The 13,367-nt window shown below is 42.5% G+C and overlaps 1 protein-coding gene and 1 long non-coding RNA gene across 2 annotated transcripts in view; one reads left to right on the top strand and one right to left on the bottom strand.

Moving 5' to 3' along the window:
* Positions 1 to 10,997, bottom strand: part of FER1L6 (fer-1 like family member 6) — a 68,931-nt gene extending 57,934 nt beyond the window's left edge. Inside the window, exon 1 of the mRNA XM_077188751.1 lies at positions 10,915 to 10,997. The gene's annotated coding sequence lies outside the window, so the exon portion shown is untranslated. The remainder of the gene's footprint in view (positions 1 to 10,914) is intronic.
* Positions 4,964 to 13,367, top strand: part of LOC129131759 (uncharacterized) — a 30,779-nt gene continuing 22,375 nt past the window's right edge. Inside the window, exons 1-2 of the long non-coding RNA XR_013184871.1 lie at positions 4,964 to 5,072; positions 5,951 to 6,051. This is a non-coding gene — a long non-coding RNA (uncharacterized LOC129131759). The remainder of the gene's footprint in view (positions 5,073 to 5,950; positions 6,052 to 13,367) is intronic.

Raw genomic sequence — 13,367 nt, 5'->3', positions numbered from 1 at the left:
TTCTCTGTACTGGATTCTAATTTAACTCAAGGAGTTGTTAGGAGGGAGTTTTGATTTCCTAGCAAGATCATTATATTCTGAATTTCCTTTTATCGACAGCAAAGGAGAGAAATGAGAGAAAGCTCTGACTTCTTGCTTCATGAAATATAGTTGTTTTTTTTTTAAATTTGGCCATGTACAGGCAAACATAATGTGACAAGAGCCAAAACTTCTGTTCAAACCAAGATGGCAAGACGCAAAGAAAGGAAATCAAAGATAAGTTTCCAATCTACTGCCTTCCCACACATGTAGCTCATTCCTTATGCCTGTGACAAGGCCAGAGATAAAAGGCAGAGTAGAGGATCCAGAACAAAAGCAGTTTTCCACTGAATTGAGATAAAGTCATTTGTGTAAATACCATTTGTGTAAATACCCACTACACCCACGGTATCAGTGGCACATACACCACATAATTTAGGTAGTTCTCACTCCCCTTCAACAGCAAAGCAATCAACAAGCCTGAACAAGGGTTACTCCTCAAGCTGTGTTAGAGAGGTGTTTCTGCCTAGCATCAGTTCTTCCAAGAAAATAAATATGCCACATGTTCCAGAGAGAGAAACAATCTATGCTGCTTGAGAACTTTGTGCTGTTAACTGTACTGGCAAACAAACCAAGTAATGACAGGAAACACAAAGGATTTCATATAATAGGAGCATTTTTCAGGTTCTTTGTTGGCCACAAACATGCAGTGACAAATATTCAGCAAATTTTCTTCCCCCTATCATCAGAGGATTTGTTTGCCTAAATTATCGTAGGTATAAAAATTTACCTGCAGAAGCACACAGTCCAATGAGCCAAAACAAGCAGGCACCTACAAGCTGAGTAAATCTGATAGTGACCAGTGCTCAAACATCTGAAATCATCTGCAAACTCAAACTGTGGAGGAAAAGATAGTACAAACTGGAAGGGGAAGTTGGTAATGTTTAAAGGTTGTATTCAGAGCAAGCAAATTAGGTTTACTGGCCAGCCCAAGAGGAATGTCAGCAATGTAGGGTACAATTGCAGAAAATGTAAAACTTTGTGCCAAAGGATCCTAAAATCTGATCAGTATGAGTGGAAATGTAGCACCCAGACAAAAACAGGCCTCAAGCAAAGCAAGAGTCAGAGGGTGACTGCAGGAAATGGCCATTAATAAAGCCTGATGTGTTAACTGGGCCGACTTCCATGATTCTTATGTTTACATAACACTTGAAACTGCCTAAAGACAGAACTGCAGAAGGTGCCACAGGGTAACAGAAAGAGAACTGGCCAAGCTTTGAATAACTGCATGATGCCAAGAGCAAAATCCATGTTTGAAGTAAAACAGATTTCAGTCTCAGGTTTTTATTCTGTCAGAGGTTTGGGCACAAATGGCATCAGGCTGCATCTGAGCTCTCCTGCACCCCTGACACAGAGGTTTCCTTAGCCAGGATAACCATGCAGAGATGTGTCCCTGACCCCAGAGGTTTCCTTAGCCAGGATAACCATGCAGAGATGTGTCCCTGACCCAGAGGTTTCCTTAGCCAAGATAACCATGCAGAGATGTGTCCCTGACCCCAGAGGTTTCCTTAGCCAGGATAACCATGCAGAGATGTGTCCCTGACCCCAGAGGTAACCTTAGCCAAGATAACCATGCAGAGATGTGTCCCTGAACCCAGAGGTTTCCTTAGCCAGGATAACCATGCAGAGATGTGTCCCTGACCCCAGAGGTTTCCTTAGCCAAGATAACCATGCAGAGATGTGTCCCTAGACAGCACCAGAGAGGCAGCAAGCACAGGTCTCCAGCAAGGCTCAGCTATGGGAACAAAGAGTGTGGGTGTGTTCAGCAGGAGAGCAGGGTGGCATCCTCTGTACATGGGATTTGCCAGAGAGAATCTTCTGTGTAAGGGTCTAAACCAAGTAAATAAAGTCTTCAGGGAACTGAATGAATCAGTCCTTCTCAACAGGCTCCATCACTTTGATATGTAAACCACTTGTCAGCCAGTGTCAGTGTGCACACCTGTAGGAATGTGCCCTCTGTTGACGAAGTAACCAAATTATCCTTTGTCTCCTTAAAAAGGAAAAAAGCCCAGAAGTTTCTCTCCTCAATTTGGTAAAAAGACACCTCATAAGACCTTTAGGACTTCACCTCAAACCTAGGGCTGCCAATTAGACAGAAGCCAAAAAAGTCCCACTTGGGTAATTCACTAGAAAAAGAAGAGAACAAAGGAAATCATTGCTTTTGTGAAATGTTTTAGCAAGAGCAAAAACCTCTTGCCCCTAGCTCGAGTTTTCTCTGTAAGACCTTTGTTATTTTGCCTTTTATTAAAACTTTTCTGTTTCCAACACTACCTCAGAAGCCATCCTGCTGATTTGATGCCATTCCAGGTAGCAGAGCTATCTTGGGTGTGATAGGTTTCTCTGAGAGCTCAGAAGACCTGGCTTGAGGAGAAAACCCATCAAACACCCTAATACTGTGCACATGGGTAACATCCACACTGCTTAATACAACCAGCTAGGCTTCCTGAAAGTGTTCTGTGGATATGCTTTTGTGGTAGACAGTTTGTTCTCATGGGAGGAATAAAAAAAGTAAACTTTCTTCAGATTTCCACAAAATATTTTTCCCTGCAGTTTTGACATAAATTCTGAAACTGCTAAAAACTTGAAAATTATTCCATCCCTTCTTCCCCAAGATGTAAATTTTAACAAGAGAAAGTTTGGACCTTCTATGCAGTTATACCAGATTTGAGAATGACCCCAAAGTTATCCATACCCATCTGTATCCCTAAACCTGGCATAAAACTTTGTGCCACCTCTAGGGGTAAACCCCAAAGATATAGTGGAGAAATGTCTCCCATGTTCCCCCAGGACCTCCTGGCTACCAGTGAGGCACAAACATGGGAAATCAGGAGAGCCTTTTGTGCAGAAAATCTCATTCACCTGTCATGGACCTGTGGGGAGGTTGGAGGTTGTTAGTGTTGAGGCATTACTCACAAACTTCATTGAAGATTTAACCCCCATGTGCTACATAATGCACAAATAGAGACTTTGCTCCTTACTCAATCCTACAAGCTAATCTGAGATAGAATAAAGCAATTTCAGGCCCAAAGAGAAGGCAGATGAAGGAATTCTTACGGGCTACAAAGAGGTTTCCTGTTTCAAGTGCTTTGATTAGAATCAATTAAAAATCAGCCATCTCAGCTAATCAAGAACATTTCTTAGTTCAAAAAGGACTGAGTGTCCCAGCTCCTTTCACATGGGGATTGCAAAAACATCTGAAGTTATGAGAATTTTTTCTTTTCTGCATATTCACAGTACAATGTAGAGGTGTGTCTACATGTTGCAGACATCTTTTCACTAAAAATCCTTTTTTTAGGATTTTTCCTTCTGAGAAGCTAAGAGGCCTCAGAGACAGAATGTAAACAATGGTTATCTGCTGCTGTGGAATGCAACAGGTCCACCTGTGATTGGCCCATCTTGGATGTTTATAATTCATGGCCAATCAAGGACCGAGCTATCCCGGACGGAGTGCGAGAGAGCTGCCTTTGGTACCATTCTTCTTTTCTATTCTTAGCTTAGCCAGCTTCTGAGGAAACCTTTTCCTTTCCTATTTCTTTTTAGTATAGTTATAATGTAATATATATATATATCATAAAATAATAAATCAAGCCTTCTGATCATGGAGTCAACATTCTCGTCTCTTCCTTCACCTGAAAACCCCTGTGACCATGGTCACATTTACATTTTTTGTTTATGACTGTGATTCATTGAGGCTTCCCTGATATAAATAGTAAATAAGAGTGGGACAGCAACCATAGCACAGCATTTGCCTATACTCAGACCATGTTGAATTTGCACCTCTGTAAACACTAGTGTTCATTTCCTCTTATCAGTGCCACAGGTCCACTGGGTCTCTGAATTAATTTTCATACCTTGAAAAAAAGACTCACAAATTTCATTCCCCTCTTGTCAAGGTTCATCCACGGCAGCGTCCAGCTTTCAAAAAATTGCTTTCATGCTCTTTCTTTTCATCTAAGCTGTCCCATCATCACAGAGGCTTTGTGATCACTTCTTGCACAGCATAATGTTCCTCTTAGATATCCAATAATTGCAATTTGCAGTCTAATTTAAAGGAAAGTTGGCAAAAAAATCCACTTCAGAGCTGTCAGCATGAGAGCTCAAATGACCTTACTAATACTGAACCTCAGAGTCCCTCCACATTTTTAAACGTAGTATTTTCTTCCAGCAAAATCTTTTCAGAAGTCTGTGTGCTTGAAGAGTTGTTTTAAGAGGAGACTGGCTTCCTGCTGTGGGAATGGTTACAAGCCATCCAGAGACAAACAGGCCCCTGTAGGGTGCAGGTTATCTGCCTCACTCTGGGCACTCACTGAGGGGTGGCAGAAAACACTTCTCCATCACTTATGAAGTTGGAAGAATAAACTGAGCCATTTAAACACAGGCATGTGTAGCTCCAGGAGGGCTCTTCTGTCCCTCCCTCAGAGCCCTTCTCTGTGCAGTTTTCCAGAACTCAGTCAAGAAAAACCCAGACTTGGGCTTAGCTACAATAGACCAAGACATTTGTCAAGTTCCATTTCTGTAGCCTTCCCTTGTGCTGGTGTGTGAGCTGTGCTCCTCGGGGGCACAGAGGAATGAAACCAGGGAGTGAGATCTGCACACCAGAGCAGACACAGATACAAAGCCTCTTTTGTCCAGCACATCTCCTGACATCATCCAGTTCTCACATCTCCCAAGACCACACAGCTCTCCCATGGACAGGCTGGGTGAGCTGCCAGCGTGCTCTTGGCAGCAGAAAGTCCTTGTTGGAATAGCTGCCCTGCTTTTCCTCCCGAGTCCCTTCCTCCCTGGAAGCAGCAGCCTTTGCAAACCTTTTGGAACCATCAAAATTATTTAGTTCAGGGATGATCAAAGGTTTCTGCACCTCAGCTCTGAGCCAGCTCCAGTGCCTCAAGACTGTAAGCCATGGGCACAGTGGATGCCTTGGCTGAGGAAGCAGAAACTGAAGAAAGAGGAAAAAATACTTCTGCCTTCCTATACATGAACATAAAATTTGATAGGTGAGGTTTTATCTTTGGATTTTGTTGCTTGCATTTTCTAAGATGTCTTGGTGGGGTTTTTATTAGCTCCTAAAAATTCCACTTCTTTCAATGTAAGTTCTTTTTCAAAAGAGTCATTCAGTATATCAGACAGTACTGCACCAGGTGAATAATTATCTACATGATTAGTTCTAATTTCCATGAAATAAACACCAGTTCTCTAAGTTATAAAAATGTTAATTCTTTTCATTTCAAATGAGAAAAAAAAAAAGAAACAACAAACCTGAAATGTAGGGATGACTCTTGGCTCATTTTAACACTCCCACAATATGCACTAGTCAAGGAAATTATCTCATAACTTAAATCCCCTTTTCCAAAGACTGAAATATAATTACAATACAAAGATGTGGCTTCAAAATGAAAAGTCTACTAAACCTAAAACAGTCACATAAAGTCACAGTTGATTAAATCACAACCATTTTTTATTAAGACAGTATGTCATTTGTGATAATAAGTGAAGTTCCAGAGAAGAAATTTTTGCATTACATTTAATTATTAAGGAGGGCTGAATAAAATAAATTCTGTGATCTTGGGCATATGGAAAGCAAAAAAATCTTAATGAGTGGTTAAAACTTATTCATTTCATGCCTTCTTTTCTCAGGATTATAGAAGTTAAGGGAAGACTTCACCAATTAATTAATTTTATTCACTGTTTCCCACTGCAGGGATGCTTTGTTTAGTATACTGTCAGATCCTTCATCCTGCTTCAGCAAAGAACCTCCCTTTATCCCCAGATCCATTATTTCTGATGTGGTTCTTTCAAAGCTTGGAGCTTTTACAAGCTGCCTTAACTTGTTTACACTTTTCCTGATTTCCCCCTGGTTCTGCTGTTTTGACAGGTCCAAGGATTTGCAATAGGAAAGCTTCAGCTCTTCAAGAAGGTGAATTCAGGATCCTGTATGACAAGCTGCAATTTAAAAAACAGCTGTGGCAGCCACAGGTATCAGTTCTGAATCTTGGGGTTTTTCATATCTATGTGACACTGTGACTTTACATGTCTTGACTCAACTATTAATATCTCCTCCATAAGAAAACAAAATTGCAAGTTGACAATAAAGTGGTCAGGATTAGTTACACACTGGCTCTGTGCATTCAAGAAAAAGCTCTAAAATAGCTATTCAGGAGAAATTCTGCTGTCTTTGGGGGTATTTCTGTGTAAAACTTCTGTTTATTGCACTTCAGCAGTCAAAACCTGAAATCAGCCACTAGATAGCATAAGAAATTAAATTAAAATATGAAAGGGAACCTCTTATTCCTTTAAATTACTGCATTCTGGCTACAGCTTGCTGCTTTGTATTCCCATCTCAAAAGGAACCTAAAACTCAGCAATTCAGAGAAAACACAGTGAAGTGTGATCAAAAGAGGGTTTTGGCAGAGTCTGTTTAGCCTGAGAAAGAGATGATAGCTTGTGCTTTTTAGGTGGTGCAGTGAGGTAAAAATAATGAAGCAGGTCTGAGAAATGCTGAACTGGCTACCAAACACTAGAAGATGGTCCTGGAGTCACCCCTGGTGGTCTCTGAATTAGCAGCTCAGTGTGCAGCATCAGTGAAAGCATCCACACTCTGCTGGGTACTGTCAGGATGGGTGTCAGCAGAAAGGAGTGAGTGCCAGCTTGCCTCTAAAGCACTGGTGAACCTACACAAGGTCATTACACAGGATCACAGAATAAATCCATTTAACATCTTGCATTCTGTGTGCAGCTTTGGTCTCCACGTCTCAAATAAGGCAACAGGGTTAGAGAAGGCACAGAAAAAGGGTGGGAAAAGTCAGTTTATGACAGACTAAAACAGCTGTAACTCTTCATTTGGAGAGGAGATGACTGAGTGGGAATAGGATGAAATTTTTTAAATTTAAACTGGCAAATAGGGTGAAAGCAGAGCATAACACACAACACTAGAATGAGGATGCACCTGATGAAACAAGACTGAAAATACTAAAAGGATTGGATGGGGATGTACCCATTAACCCTCATGATAAAAATGTTCTGGATGCTAAGGAGAATGGACACAGAAAGTGCCCAGGCTCATGTGCTCTCCCTGAATATCCCATCCTTTTGCCACTGCTGGAGAAGAGCACAGTGCCAGCTGGATATGGGATCTGACCTCATAGGATGTTTCTCCTGTTCTGGTCATTCCCTGATCATAAATACCAAATCCATGCATGGCTGGGTCACCTGGCATGGATTTGAATCAGGTATGGATTCATTATCATGTTTCTGTCTGAATGATCAAAGCATACATACATAAGCTTTTGCCAAAATTACACCTAATCCAGCATAAAGCCTGATAGGGAAAAAACGAATCCATTCTTGGAGCACACTTGAGCAGGAAGGTGAATCCATTCCCAATTATCAGAGTCTCATGTGATCCCCGTGTCTTTGAGAGGCATCTGGGTTCACTATATTGTTTAACCACACCTGAAGTGTTCTTTGGAAGTGAGCTATAAAATAATGAGTGACATGGAAAGATGGATAGAGAAGGAGTGTCTCAGTTTCACTCCCCAGATCACAAAACCACAGTGCTCAATGACATTATCGAGCAACAAGTTTAAAACAAATGAGGGTATGAACAAATGAGGTATTCTTCAGTGAGGCACAAAAATCAGACATTGCAAAGGTCATTGAGTTAGAGAATTCAAGGAGATTTCAGGCACATTTATGGAGTTTGTGGGCAGAGGGTCTGATATCGATCCAGCTCATAAACTTCCTAAGTGTATGAAACTGCTGGAGGCCTTGCTCATACCTGTTTCATAAACTGTATTTCCAATTTTCCACCTTTAGCCCTTCTTGGGAGGCAGAAACTGGTTTGACACAGTTGCTTCTATGCTTTTCAGCATTTTAATTTTAAAAAAATTATTTCCCTAGATGCAGAAGAAGAAATACCAGGTATACTGATATGCACTCTGAGCAACCTATAATTTGAGCTTTTGAATTGTGCACAGTTCTGCCACAAATGATCTAAAACTCCAAACTCTGAGAAGGCTTCAGGAAGAGCAGCACCACAGCTGCAGCTCCACAGTATCTCTGCAAGCACTGGCCATCCACCCTGGCACATACAGCCCTGTCCCTCCTGCAGAAAACCAATGACTTTGCATTGACATTTAGCATCCTTATGCATCATGAGTCATGACAACAAGGAAGCCACATCCTGAACAGATGCAAATTAGTGGTCATTCAATGACATTTCTCATGTCAATACACAAGAGCTGGGTAACAGATCTACTAAATACTAACACAGGCCTACAAAATAAAGAATGCAATTGTTACATGCAGAGAGGTCCTTTCTTGTGTTCCTACACCTCTTAGAGTTCTTTACTCCCTCTACAGGGATCTTGACCCCTCATCTGCTGAACTGTGAAAGACTTCCCATGACTTTGTGCAGTTAGAAATTATTAAAGACAGCACAAGGCATTATAGTCTAGCTCTTACCAGGAATAATAATCACACCCCCCAGGAGCAGCCAAAACAAGCATTAAAGGACTTGTTGATTTTCTTTTCCTTCAAGAAAAAAGTCTTCAGCTATAATTAGCTGAATTTAATTTAAACCTTGGAAGAATTTCCAGAGGGTATTAGACATACCTGCGGGCCTGAGGTACCACTGTTGAGGGCTCCATCCTGCTGCTTTTCTTCCAGTCTCCACCTTTTACATTGTGAATGGGCTTTCCAAGCTTATAAAACCAATAGGCTGGAGAAGAGCTCTAAGACCATCAAGTCCAACCATTCACCTGAGACTGCCAAGTTCACCACTAAACCACATCCCTGAGTGCCACATCTACGCTCTTTTAAATACCTCCAGGGATGGTGACTCAGCCACTTTCCTGGGCAGCCTGTTTCATTGCTTGATAACCCTTTCAGTGAAGAAATTTTTTAAATATCCAATCGAAAACTTCCCTGGTAACATTTGAGGCTGTGTCCTCTTGTTCTATTTGCATTTAAGTTTGCTTCTTGATGGTAGCAAATGTGGTGCCTGGTTAGTCAATCTGGTAAACACTGAACAAGAACAAAGATTTATCTCAGTGCAAACATTAACTCCTCTTGCTCTGCAGAGATCTGCAGGAGCCAGTCTGTTGTGAAAGCCGTGTCCTACTCTTGAACAACAGCTCCAGCTCAGAGGCCAGCAGGAATACCACACCCATCAAGACACCTTGAAAAGTTTAGATTTCAGACAGTCTTAGCAACTCTCTGAAAAACAGGCCTATCTAAAGTATTTTTGCATTTGCGTTCTTCTTTTTTAATAAGGACACAATTTCTTTTTCTCAATTTTCTTTTTCCACCTATAGCTTGCCTAACTTCTCTCTATAGCAGCTCAATGTACAAGACTCTGGATTGTAGTTCCCCCTTCTACTCCTCTAACCTCTCCAGTTCAAAGGCTTGGTATCTGTTATTCTTGGTTAATAAACCCTCATATTAGTTACAGCTCTTGTCTCCAGTCTTGTAAGTACATCTGATTCCTTGACATTTCCTCTTGGACATACTTCAGTCCTTGCTGAGAACAAATTACAGAGGCACAAGACCACTTTTGTTCTGCACTTCCCAAAGACAGTTTTCACATTGTTCTTAACCTTGTCTGATGGGAGCTGGCCTTTAAAGAGGACACTCCATTACTGTGAGCTGAACATCTCTTTGAGGACACCTTTGGAATGAAACATTTGAACCCCAGCAGAAGGATTCATTAATCCCAAAATACATCATTAAGTATGTGATGAAGTGATGAAGTGCAGTGATGAAGTACCCATAGCACATGAGTTTTCAGTAATTTTGCTGATGTGAAAAATGCAAAGAAATTAAACTACAATAGGCAGGTTAACCCAAGTGATCAACCAGGATGAAAATTCTCTATCTTTTTGGTTTTTCTCAGTGGAATGTGGGGAGATGGCTGCCTCTGAAGGTCAGGCTTATTTGCTCTTCTTCTGTTCTAGAAGATTCCAGCCTAGCTGTCCAGAAGCTGCCCTGCCCTTCACCAGCATCCATCCCACTCTTGTTTGACTTAAGTGATTTCTCTACTCAAAGGGAAATGGTAATTAATTCAGATATCTCATATGCTCCTGTATCTTTAAAAAGCATATGCAAAATTCCCTTTTCTCCACTGGAGCAGAAAATTAATGCTTTTTTTTTTTCATTTATCCTTCTGAATTTTGCAATTAGTCCTGAGTTCTTGTGCTGGCTTTTACTGGGAATACTCTTCAGTTTCTTTTCTTACTTTTTCTCATCTATCTTGTCTTTCCCAGTTTTGGGTAATGGTGTGCCTATGCCACAGGCAGACACTGTTGCTTTACCCATCTACTTCCTTTCAAAGGCTCAATAAGTTTCTCATTAGAAAGCATGAGCTCCACTAAGGAAGGAATTAGAACATGGATAATAGCAGGAACATGGATAACAGCAGATGACAGCACACCCAGTGCAGGCAGGCTGGGCTGACAGCAGAATGCTGTGGTCCCCTGGACACCCCACACAGCACAGCCATTCCAAAGCACTCTCACCAAAGTCAGGTTTTAAAGCACCCTGTTCCTAGATGGAATCCTAAACACCAGGAGAGATCAGGGAGCCCTTTCAGTGGAGGGGTGCTCACAGTCTGCTAAAATCAAAAAAAATAAAGAAATTCTCTTTTGCAGGGCTGAACTGAGAAATGATTTGTGACCTGCACAGAATGGTTTCCCTACCCTGTCCTAGGTTCTGCAACCAAGTATGCAGAACTGGCAGCTCTGCAGGAGAAAGCTGTCAGGGAGAGTCCTGGGCACCCAATACACTCAGTGGATGATCAGTTTTGTTCACCAACATCCTGTCAGGCAGCCAAAATCAGCTTACCTCTGCAGAGAGCTTCTCTGGCAGGCTGCAAGCCCCCTACACCATTCCAGGTCTCAAACAGCTTGTTTTCTGACTGGGCAAAGCTTCCCAAAATCCCTGAAACAATCCAATAGCATCCCCCTTGCTAAGCTGGACATGGTGGCTCTGCATTGATTTAATTAGCATTTGAGTGGCAAAAGCTGAGGTGACCATTCAGCAGCTGCCCTGACCTAATTCTTTTCTTTTTCTTTTTTTTTCTTTTCTCACACTTTGTTGAAGGAGAAAGTAGAGAGTAAGAATGTCTTCACTCCTTCATTTTCCATAGGAAATGTTTTCAGGCCTATGAAGTTTAACAGTTAAGATTCAGTGTGTAAAGAGGTGTAAATCAGCCTTCAGGCCATATGGGATGCCTGCCTTGAGCTGCCAACAGGGCTTTTTTGAGTGGCTGTAAACATGTACACTGCTCCTCAGTCTGTGTGCCTCCAGACTGGCAAGGCTGGCAGGAACTCTCACAGATTGTTTTGTAACTGAGCACTGTAACAGCAAGGAAAGGCTGGGAGGGTGGTATCTCCTGTTCTTGTTGCTGTAAGGACCATGTTCCAGGTGCAACGTCAGCCCATGTTTTCTGAAGTTTATGTTTCCAGAACTGCTGTGCAACAAGTCAGGCAGAAGCAGGCTCCATGTGTGTATCTGTACCCACTCTGAAATCAAGCCATGTTTGCAGAGAACATGGTGCAATGGAGATTCTTCTTCCAGGAGCTACCCTTTCCATTTATTACTACTCACTAGAAAAGCCATGGGTGCCATGTAGAAGCTGGACATTAAATTAGAGAAATCAGACCATGTGATCCTTCCTATCTGTATGAGCACAATACTGACAATTCCATTCCACACCCTTTGCTAGTGAAACTAAAAGCTCTTCAAGGCTTCCTCAGAGACTTTCAGAGACTCTGTGAGACTCTCTGAGAGTTTCTGTGACCATTCCCTGACCCCAACACAGTGGGGTACTGGTCTTTACCTGCCATTGTATCACAGACAGTGAAACATGTCACCATAATAATCCTGACCCCAACACAGTGGGGTACTGGTCTTTACCTGCCATTGTATCACAGACAGTGAAATTTGTCACCGTAATAATCCTGGTGGTTGCTGTGGCACACAGGAAGTGCTGGGTGAGGGGCACTGTCCCTGTGTTTGGGAGAACAGGCTTCAGGGTGGTGGTAGCCAAAAGTGAAATGGCACCAGGGGGTTAACAGCATCCTATTAAAATTGGTGGAAGATAAAGGGGGCAGTTTCCAGCTGTGGTGTTCAGACAGGAAAGCAGCAGCAAAGAGCCCCACAGGAGCCCTGCCTTCACCAGCTGCCCATCCCAGATCACAAAGCACATTCACTGCCTGAGGGGGAGCATTTCCTGACTCTTGCATCTTTTCTCCCCTCCTTAGTAAATCCAACCTCAGCAATACTTGTTAAAATGATATTTTCCCCACCATGCTCAAAGTCCAGCTTTGCATCTCCCACTCTCACCCAGCAGGAACAGCCCTGCACCAGCTGTGAGCCTCAACTCACCAGCCAGGCACCACAGGACAGCAGTTCCTGTGCCTGATGGATTGCTCTGTGCCACAGGAACAGAAGGACAGAAAGTTCTGGCATGTTCATTTTATGAATCTGAGGCTGAACAGAAACTCCCTTGTATTTACAGAGTGGGTGTTTCTCTGAGCTGCCTGATAATTCAAGGTGGGGGCTGTGCCCAGCACCAAGTTCTAGGATACTTGGCAAGTCAGGAGTGTCAAGAAATAGAAAGCTTACATAAGGGGAGGTTTTCAATAAGTCAATATGTTAAAAAACTGACTCAGCCCCTCTCCTGTCATAAAAAAAAAGTAGACCAGACCTGGGCTAAGTCCAGCCTCCAGTGGAAGGCCAGGGATGAGAAGAAAGTCAAGATACAAAGTCTATTTCCAGCCTCATTCCTGCCATATCAATAATGCTGTGTAGCTTTGAGTGGTCTCTTTAGCTGATGGATTTAAAAGATTTACCTATCCCATGGGAAGGGTGTCAGCCTTCAGGGGTTTGAAAAGTGCTCTGATCAAACCATGGCATTTCTAGAGATGGGCTGCTGCATCTGAGGACAAAGTGGTTCCTCCCAACTACCCTGGGCATTTAGTGATCCACATGTTTACATGTTTTGTGTTTGGTTGCAGAATATTGCTCTCAATCACCTTTGAGACCCTGAGGGACCTGGTGCCCTTTGTTCCACTGAGACAGGAGGTAGAGGCCCCATCTCTACCTTCAAGGACAGGCTGGAGAGGTGTCTGAGCAAGCAGATCTACTGAAGGTGTCCCTGCTATGGCAGGACATGGGACCAGATGACCATTAAAGATCTCTTTCAGCCCAAACCATTCTATGGCTCCAGATGGGACCAAACTGGGCGTGTTGCTGCCAAATGCAGGCAGCTATAAACAGGGACTGCATCTTGT

This window comes from Agelaius phoeniceus, chromosome 1 (genome assembly GCF_051311805.1).
Source record: "Agelaius phoeniceus isolate bAgePho1 chromosome 1, bAgePho1.hap1, whole genome shotgun sequence".
Classification (NCBI taxonomy): domain Eukaryota; kingdom Metazoa; phylum Chordata; class Aves; order Passeriformes; family Icteridae; genus Agelaius; species Agelaius phoeniceus.
Note: the sequence above shows the minus strand (reverse complement) of the source record. Positions and strands in the feature narration are given on the sequence as shown.